Source organism: Microtus pennsylvanicus, chromosome 8 (genome assembly GCF_037038515.1).
Source record: "Microtus pennsylvanicus isolate mMicPen1 chromosome 8, mMicPen1.hap1, whole genome shotgun sequence".
Lineage (NCBI taxonomy): Eukaryota > Metazoa > Chordata > Mammalia > Rodentia > Cricetidae > Microtus > Microtus pennsylvanicus.
In genome coordinates, this window is record NC_134586.1 from 105,226,225 (window position 1) to 105,236,463 (window position 10,239).

Below are 10,239 nucleotides of genomic sequence, written 5' to 3' on the forward strand. Positions count from 1 at the left end.
GAGGGGGAGGGAAATGGGAGGCTGGGAGGAGGTGGAAACTTGTTTTTTTTTTCTTCCTTTTCTCAATAAAAAAAAGAAAGAAAGAAAAATAAAGGCTCTTTGCTTTTACGTATGGGACTCGGTCTCCTCGCTGGTTTTGTGGAGCTTCGTGGATGGGGGCATAACAGCTAGCTTGATTTTCATGGCTTTCACCGCTTTCTTACACAATGCAGGACCACTGGCTCAGGGTAGCACTACCCACAGTAGACTGGGCCCTTCTGCATCAATTATTAAGCAAAAAAATACCCTACAGACTTGCCTTGTATAGGCAATACAGATGAGAGCATTTTCTCAACTGAGAGCCCTTCTTCCCAAATCACTCTAGCTTACTTTCAGTTAACATAAAACTAACCAGGACAAGGCATAAGCTACTGTGCCCATCAAATTGCTTTCTAAATCTTTATTTTTATGCCTACATGTTTGGTTTAATCTTAAGAAAAGCTGCTCTGCCAACTCAAATAACTCCAATTAGACCGGATTAGACCAAATTAAAATGCCAGCGTTTAATAAAGCAGCACTCTAGGGTGGACTGAGACAGCATGGCGGGAGAGGAGCCCATGCACACTCTGGAGACCCCGTGTCTCCAGTGTGAGCCTAAATAGCCTTTGGGAGTGGTCCAGACCCTCCCTGGTGGAGGGGTCAGCACTTGGCAGGCTGGACCCGTGAAAGAGGCATACCTGTCTGTATTTTAGCAGCAAAAAGCGGCCTTTGACCTCTTCAGCTTCCTGGATGCTTCTTCACCAAGGGAATAGATCTCCTCATCCTGCCAAGCCAAATAGATTAAATCTCCCCACACACACCACCACCACATAAAAATCTTTGGCCTCTTGTACTCAGCAGCTCATGGCAAGCACTGCTTTTAACACTGGAGTTCTTCAAGGACTAAGGAGAGGATTTGGGATTGCCTGCATAGCTAAAAGGCTGTTTCATTTTTGCTCTTTTATCCCTTCCAGATCTGTCTAATGGCATTTGACAACTTAAGGTACTGTTAACTTATTACTTCTTCCATGGCATTTAATAAAGTTTCCTGCTAAAACACAGACAGGTGTGCCTCTCTCACAGGCTACATAGTCCAGACTAACAGGTTTCAGGAATGTCTTCAGAGGTCCAGAGTTCCCAGTTTCTTTTACCTTTTAACCTAAAGCAATAGCCTTTTATTCTGTTCCAGTTCTCTTACAGGTTCCAGGAAAAAGTTCTGCTACACTAACCCCAGCCAGTTTCAAACATATTTTACAGGTCACTCCTGCTACCTGGGCTGAAACCAACTCACAAAGTGCTCTCCAGATAATTCCTGCAACAGCTCCTGGGACTTCACCATTGGTACCAACTCTCCTAGACCAAGGACACCCACCAACTAAAATCTGGTTGTATCTGATACAGCTGAGCCTCACCTGTACAATCAGGGCATCTCCCTGTCCCATTCTTTCTGGCAGTTAATGCATAGGACCAGTGATAACAGTATTTTTTCTCCTTGCCTTCTCATCTCCCTCAAACAGCAGCTGCCTAAGGACTCCAGGATGAAGCAAACAGGGTGCCTCCCAGTCACACTTCTCACTGAGCGTGAGCACCAACTCCCAGATCTCCCCTCTCCCACATCGCTCCATGCCCGCAGGGAATAGCCAGACTTGAGCCGATGCCCCTATACTCAAGGACTCTGGGATGTTTGGTCAAAAGTAAGACCCCAGCCCTCTAACACCCCTATATCCACAGAGTCTGGAATGTAATATTGAGTTGGAAGTGTCACACCAGCCCCTGGCCTGGGAATTGCCCTGGTCCAGACTCTAATTCCCAGCCTGCCAAGCACTTAGACTCCAACTCCCAGCCTGCCAAGCACTGACCCTGCCCCCATGTCAGGACCACTCTCAAAGGCTATTTAGGCTCATGCCAGAAAAAGAAACACTTGGTCACCAGGGTTTGCGTGGGCTGCTCTCCCCACCATGCTGTCTTAGTCCACCCGAGATTGCTGCATTTATTAAATGCGGGCATTTTAATTTGGTCTAATCTGGTCTAATTGGAGTTATTTGTGTTGGAGGAGGGTTTTTCTTCAGATTAAACCAAACACTACAGATTAGTGCTATTCTCCACCCTGGCCAGAGAAGCTTCTTTGTTGCAAGTGCTCATAGTTGGTCAGAATGATTACATATGTGGCTGTTGAACGCTCAGTCACAAACGGAGTATTTACATCACCACCGACAAGGCTCATGAAGAAGGGGCAGGAAGACTGTAGGAGGCAGATAAAGGTGCAGACTGTTGTGGAACTCTGTCCTCCAGGTATGACATGGCTACTGCACTCTTGAACAAACAGCAGCTATGATTACCTGCCTAAGGCCTGCACAAAACTGGGCCTGTCATGGAGTGGGAGGGATTCACGAGGCCTCACCCCTTCGTGAAGATCTATAGGCAGTTACTGGCTGCCGAAAGAGGGGAGACATGTTCTTCAGTGCCATACAGGTGGAGCTGTCTTTGAAATTTCCTGCTTCATGGAAAAGTCTGCTAGATAATATGTGCCTGTGGGCTGAAGATCGGATGCTCCAATGTTACAGAAGAACTTTGAGTGACTTTCCAGGCAGTGAGATGTCTCTGTCAATTCTAGAGTTTTGGAAGTTGCTTACAAAGTTGCTTACAAAGAAGTTGCTTCCTGTTACTTAGGTAACATTATATCCTTCTGGAGTCTTTGATGGAGTTGAAGAATAGATATAGTTTTCCTTAGTTATGATAAAGGATAAAGTATATATAAATATTGTAACTGTAATTCTTGCTTAATACCTGTTTTGTTACATGTAATTTTACTATGTTAAAGTTAAAACCTTCCTTTTCATTTAAACAGAAAAGGGGAAATGGTGTGGGAAGTCCTTCTGTATATGTGTTGCTTTTATTGGTTAATAAAGAAGCTTCCTTGGCCTGTGATAGGGCAGAGTAGAGATAGGTGGGGAAAACTAAACTGAACGCTGGGAGAGAGTAGGCAGAGTCAGAGAGAAGCCATGGAGCTGCCAGAGGAGAAAGACACAAGCCACCAGCCAAAACCTTAACAGTAGGCCTTGAACTTCATGGTAAAAAATAAAATAATAGAAATGGACTAACCAAAAACATAAGAGCTAGCTAGCAATACGCTAAACTAATTGGCCAAGCAGTGATTTAAATAATATAGTTTCTGTGTGATTATTTCAGGGCTGAGCAGCCGGGAATGAACAAGGGCCCTCCCACCAACAAGGCCTCCATGATGGAAGGAAAGAACTGACTCCTGTAAGTTGTCTTCTGACCTCTGCACACACACCATGCCATATGCATGCCCACAAATGAATAAGGAAATAAATAAATACACTTTAAAGGCATGAAAGAAAAGGGCTGGAGAGATGGTTTGGTGGTTAAGAACACTGGCTGTTCTTTCAGAGGACCCAGGTTCAATTTCTAACACCTACATGGCAACTCACACCAGTCTGTTATAGGACCCAGCCATAACAAGCTCAATAGGGGCCTGAGTCTCAGTAGTTTACCCTAAGGCAATATCTAGTTCCAAGAAGGTCCACAAACTGAGACCACCCAGGCACCACTCGGGAACAGACCATCTGAACACTATGCCTAACATTCCAACCATTGGGGATTAGGATCACCTGACAGCACACATGTTCTGCTTCTCACCAGGACACGACTAGACAAATGTCAGCCAGTAAAGGGGTCCTGAACCTTAGAGATCCCTCACCCCAACCTCAGCTATTATAAAAAAACCCACCCCAACTGAGTTTGGGGCTCTCTGGTTACTCTAATACACTAGACACTAGACACACAAAGAATTTGAGTTCAAACTTGAATAAGAATACTCTTTACTTTTACATAAAGGACTCGGTCTCCTAGTTGGTTTTTGGGGACTTCATGATCTGGGCATAACATTTGGGGGCTCACCAGGATCTTCCAAGCCCACAGGAACCACCGTCCTATAGAGCCTTCAGCTGTTTTCTGTGTCTATGTTTTGTTTCATGTCTTTCTGTTTTGGATATCCTTCTGTAAATGGGCCCAGAATCTGTGAGAGCCTGTTGACAGTCTGAGCAGATGTGCACAAAATAACCACAGGTGGGGTATCCAAGAAGATGTTCCAGTGCCCATCTGTACAGAAATGGATCCCAGGACCAGACCCTTCTGTATGGGCTGCGCGCCCGCATTCCAGCGTGGAGCCGGAGTCTTGGGGTCAGTTTTGCCTCCAGGGGCCAGGAGGACTCTGTGTTGTTCTGGGTGCAGTTTTGTTTTGTCTTTTGTGCATCCCTTTAAATGATATTTATGACCTATGGTATCATTTAAAGGGGTCGGACACTTCATGATGGTTAATTCTGGTTTGAAAACATTGTCCTATTGGAGAGTTTTGTCTATTTTTTGAGAAAATAATGTCTGCTTATTTTGTTGAAAAACTTGTCTGTGATTTCTGGTGTGCTCATAAGTTTTGTTGAAAGTGTGGAGCTGAAACAGAAATGGTTTGGACAGTTTTGCCTACAGCAGCCAATCACCGCCCACGGCTACTGTGACTGCATTTTTGGTCAGGGCTCAAAATTTATTTCTGAACTCAGGTCCCTGTATTTGAGTTAACAGGAGTCCGGATGTCTTCTTTTTTTTATTTTTATTTTTTTATTTTTTTGAGAAAAGAAAAAAAAAGTATCTGACTCCTCCCAGCCTCCCATTTCCCTCCCCCTCCTCCCACCCTTTTCCCCCTCCTCCCACCCTTCTCCCCCTCCCCCAAAGTCCTCTCCCCCTCCCTCTCCAGTCCATAGAGCAGTCAGGGTTCCCTGCCCTGTGGAAAGTCCAAGGTCCGCCCCCCTCCGTCCATGTCTAGGAAGGTGAACACCCAAACTGGCTAGGCTCCCACAAAGCCAGAACATGAAGTAGGGTCAAAACTCCGTGCCATTGTCCTTGGCTTCTCATCAGCCCTCATTGTTCGCCATGTTCAGAGAGTCCGGTTTTATCCCATGCTTTTTCAGTCACAGTCCAGCTGGCCTTGGTGAGCTCCCAGTAGATCAGCCCCCTTGTCTCAGTGGGTGGGTGCACCCCTCGTGGTCCTGAATTCCTTGCTCATCTTCTCCCTCCTTCCGCTCCTCATTGGGACCTTAGGAGCTCAGTCCAGTGCTCCAGTGTGGGTCTCTGTCTCTATCTTCATCCATTACCAGATGAAGGTTCTATGGTGATATGCAAAATATTCTTCAGTATTGCTATAGGCTAGGGTCATTTCAGGTTCCCTATCCTCAGCTGCCCAAGGAACTAACTGGGGACATCGCCTTGGGCACCTGGGAGCCACTCTAGGTTCAAGTCTCTTGCCAACCCTAAGGTGGCTCCCTTAACTAAGAATTGTGCTTCCGTGCTCCCCTATCCAACCTTCCTCTATCCCAATCATCCTTTTTCCCCAAGTTCCCCCCATCCTCCCCTTCTCCCTTTTCTCTCCCCATCTCCCCTTACCCCCATCCCACCCCACCCCCAAGATCCCAATTTTTTGTCTGGCAATTTTGTCTACTTTCCATAGCCAAGAGGATAACTATATGTTTTTCCTTGGGTTCACCTTCTTATTTAGCTTCTTTAGGATCACCCATTGTAGACTCCGTGACCCTTATTTATGGCTAGAAACCAATTATGAGTGAGTACATCCCATGTTCATATTTTTGGGTCTGGGATACCTCACTCAGGATAATGTTTTCTATTTCCATCCATTTGCACACAAAATTCGAGAAGTCATTGTTTTTTACCACAGCGTAGTACTCTAATGTGTAGATATTCCACACTTTCTTCATCCATTCTTCCATTGAAGGGCATCTAGGTTGTTTCCAGGTTCTGGCTATTATAAATAATGCTGCTATGAACATAGTTGAACAAATGCTCTTGTCATATGATCGGGCATCCCTTGGGTATATTCCCAAGAGTGGTATTGCTGGGTCCAGGGGTAGGTTGATCCCGAATTTCCTGAGAAACCGAAACACTGATTTCCAAAGTGGTTGCACAAGATTGCATTCCCACCAGCAATGGATGAGGGTACCCCTTCCTCCACAGCCTCTCCAGCAAAGGCTATCCTTAGTGTTTTTGACTTTAGCCATTCTGACAGGTATAAGATATCTCAAAGTTGTTTTGATTTGCATTTCCCTGATTGCTAAGGAGGTTGAGCATGACCTTAAGTGTCTTTTGGCCATTTGAACTTCTTCTATTGAGAATTCTCTGTTCAGTTCAGTGCCCAATTTTGTAATTGGGTTAATTAGCATTTTAAAGTCAAGTTTCTTGAATTCTTTATATATTTTGGAGATCAGACCTTTGTCTGTTGCAGGGTTGGTGGAGATCTTCTCCCAGTCAGTAGGTTGCCTTTTTGTCTTAGTGACAGTGTCCTTTGCTTTCCAGAAGCTTCTCAGTTTTAGTAGGTCCCATTTATTCAATGTTGCCCTTAATGTCTGTGCTGCTGGGGTTATACATAGGAAGTGGTCTCCTGTGCCCATCTGTTGTAGGGTACTTCCTACTTTCTCTTCTATCTGGTTCAGTGTGTTTGGGCTGATATTGAGGTCTTTAATCCATTTGGACTTAAGTTTTGTGCATGGTGATAGATATGGGTCTATTTCATTCTTCTACAGGTTGGCATCCAGTTGTGCCAGCACCATTTGTTGAAGATGCTTTCTTTCTTCCATTGTATACTTTTAGCTCCTTTATCAAAAATGAGTTGATCATAGGTTTGTGGGTTAAAATCCGGGTCTTCTATACGATTCCATTGGTCGACTTCTCTGTTTTTATGCCGGTATCACACTGTTTTCACTACTGTAGCTCTGTAATGGAGTTTTAAGTCAGGGATGGTAATGCCTCCAGACAATCCTTTATTGTATAGGATTGTTTTGGCTATCCTGGGTTTTTTTGTTTTTCCATATAAAGTTGATTATTGTCCTCTCCAGATCTGTGAAGAATTTTGATGGGATCTTGATGGGGATTGCATTGAATCTATAAATTGCCTTTGGTAGAATTGCCATTTTTACTATGTTGATCCTCCCAGTCCAAGAGCAAGGGAGGTCCTTCCATTTTCTGGTATCCTCTTCAATTTCTTTCTTCAATGCCTTAAAGTTCTTGTCAAATAGATCTTTCACTTCCTTGGTTAGATTTACCCCAAGATATTTTATGCTATTTGTGGCTATCATGAAAGGTGAAGCTTCTCTGATTTCCCTCTCTGCTTCCATATCTTTTGTGTATAAGAGGGTGACTGATTTTTTGGAGTTGATCTTGTATCCTGCCACATTACTAAAGCTGTTTATCAGCTGTAAAAGTTCTTTGGTGGAGTTTTGGGGGTCGCTTATGTACACCATCATATCATCTGCAAATAACGAAAGTTTAACTTCTTCCTTTCCAATTAGAATCCCCTTGATCCCATTATGTTGTCTTATTGCTATTGCTAGAACTTCAAGCACTATATTGAAGAGGTATGGCGAGAGTGGACATCCTTGTCATGTTTCTGAGTTTAGTGCAATGGCTTTGAGTTTCTCTTCGTTTAATTTGATGTTAGCTGTCGGCTTGCTGTATATAGCTTTTATTATATTTAGGTATGACCCTTGTATCCCTAATTTCTCCAATACTTTTATCATAAAGGGATGTTGAATTTTGTCAAATGCTTTTTCAGCATCTAATGAAATGATCATATAGTTTTTTTTTCTTTCAGTTTATTTATATGATGGATTACATTGATAGATTTTCGTACGTTGAACCAGCCCTGCATCTCTGGGATGAAGCCTACTTGATCATAATGGATGATTTTTCGGATGTGTTCTTGGATTCGGTTTGCCAGTATTTTGTTGAGGATTTTTGGGTCGATGTTCATGAGTGAGATTGGCCTGTAATTCTCTTTCATGGTTGAGTCTTTGTGTGGTTTTGGTATCAGAGTAACTGTAGCTTCATAAAAGGAATTTGGTAATGACTCTTCCATTTCCATATTGTGGAATACATTAAGGAGTATAGGTATTAGCTCTTCTTGAAAGTTCTGGTAGAATTCCGAATTGAAACCATCTGGTCCTGGGCTTTTTTTCTTAGGAAAGTTTTTGATAACAGCTTCTAATTCTTCGCAACTAACAGGTCTGTTTAGATTGTTCACCTGGTCCTGGTTTAACTTTGGTATATGGTATCTAAAATGTGTCCATTTCTTTTACATTTTCTAGTTTTGTGGTATACAGGCTTTTGTAGTAAGATCTAATGATTCTCTGAATTTCCTCTGTGTTTGTGGTTATGTCCCCCTTTTCATTTCTGATCTTATTAATTTGCATATTCTCTCTCTGCCGTTTCATTAGTTTGGATAGGGGTTTATCAATCTTGTTGATTTTCTCCAGGAACCAGCTTTTTGTTTCATTGATTCTTTGGATTGTTCTATGTGTTTCTATTTTGTTGATTTCAGCCCTCAGTTTGATTATTTCCAGTCTTCTACTCCTCCTGTTTAAGGGCCTCTATCACTTTCATAAAGTCAGTTTTTTCTACTTCTTCTTGATTAAGGTGTTCATGTCCTCCTGTTGTGAGGTCGCTGGGTTATGGTGGTTTCATGTTGTTTTTCAGATTGTTGGGTGAATTCTTGCATTGGCGCCTGCCCATCTCTTCCTCCGAATGCTCCCCTATGGATCTTCTTTTACAGGATCAGGTCTTCTTGCCCACTGATGTACCTTCCCAGTGATGTCACTCCCCAGTGATGGCTCTCCTGGTGTCCAGATCGGATCTCCGGGCTGCTTGGGTAGCTCGCAAACAAAGGGCCCACCCTGCTTGTTGCAGGCAGGCTATGGAGACAAAGGAACTACCGCCCTCCCATTTTCCCTCCCGATTCAGGTTCAGTCCCAGCACCCGAGCCGACTAAGCTGGGAGGCGCTATGCCGCCAAAGAAGGGAGGGAGGGAGGGAGACAGGGGGTGGGTGGATCTGGATGTAAGCTGGGTGGGATAGGAAGAGAGAGGAGGTATCGGGCAGTATAGCCCCTGCAGGATGACCAGGAAGTGTAGGAGGGATGAGGAACGTCTGAGTTCCCTGTTCCCGGCTGCCGCCACACTCACTCACCCCAATGATGGCTTTCCCGGTCTCCCAGGTGTCTTCTTGATAGAGATAACGTTAAAACTGTTTTGTGGTGTTCACTATTGGAAAGCTGGCCCAGGCATATTCAAATTCTCCTCTGTACCACTCTGTTCATCCGTGCCTCTGACACACTGATCCGGAGAAGGAAACAAAGCAGAATGGCCCAAACATTTTCTTATGTGACCATACTGTACTTTAAAATGTATAAGTTTATTTTGTTAAATATGGTTAAAAATTAAAACTTGTTAGAAAGTTAAAACTAGTAACTTAAATTGATAATTTAAGATTTTAATGGTAACTTTAAAGGAACCAGATGACATGATTTCAATTTGGATTGCCACCATTTTTTAATCAGTCACATGGCTAGCTTTCATTTTGATGCAATTAAAAAAAAAGATGGATGTCACAGGATTCACTGCCTCCTTGATTACAGATGACAATGCAAAATGAGCCTGATTAAGAGACAACAACTGATCTCCAAGATAATTTGGATTGGTATAGGTGTTTATATGATTCATGTCGTGTCCTAAAAACAAGGTTTATAAACAAAATAAAATTTAAAATATTAAAGCCTCACCTCAGTGCTTTTTATACTCAAAAATGTTCTTTGTTGCTCTGTCAGCTAAACTTTGTGATTTTAAAAGTCACCCAGGTGATAGTGGTTTTTTAGGACATAAAGGGATCGTGGGAAAGAGCCGAGGTTTGCAAATGCATGGCAGGACTAGAGCCCCAAAAAGAGCCCAGTTTCGAGGATGGACCTTCACAGTCTTAGACATGCCTATGCCAGGTGACAGTCACCAGACGCACCAGCTATGGTGAAAGGAAACAGACTGAGATCTAAAAGACAGGCTATGAGTGTACCCCTTTCTCCACAACCTCTCCAGCACTAAGGCAAGCTGGCCTGGGTCTGAAAAAGCATGGGATAAAACCGGACTTGCTGAACATAGCGGACAATGAGGAATACTGAGAACTCAAGAACAATGGCAATGGGTTTTTGATCCTACTGCACGTACTGGCTTTGTGGGAGCCTAGGCAGTTTGGATGCTCACCTTACTAGACCTGGATAGAGGTGGGTGGTCCTTGGACTTCCCACACTTCAGGGAACCCTGATTGCTCTTCGAGCTGATGAGGGAGGGGGACTTGATCGGGGGACGGGGAGGGA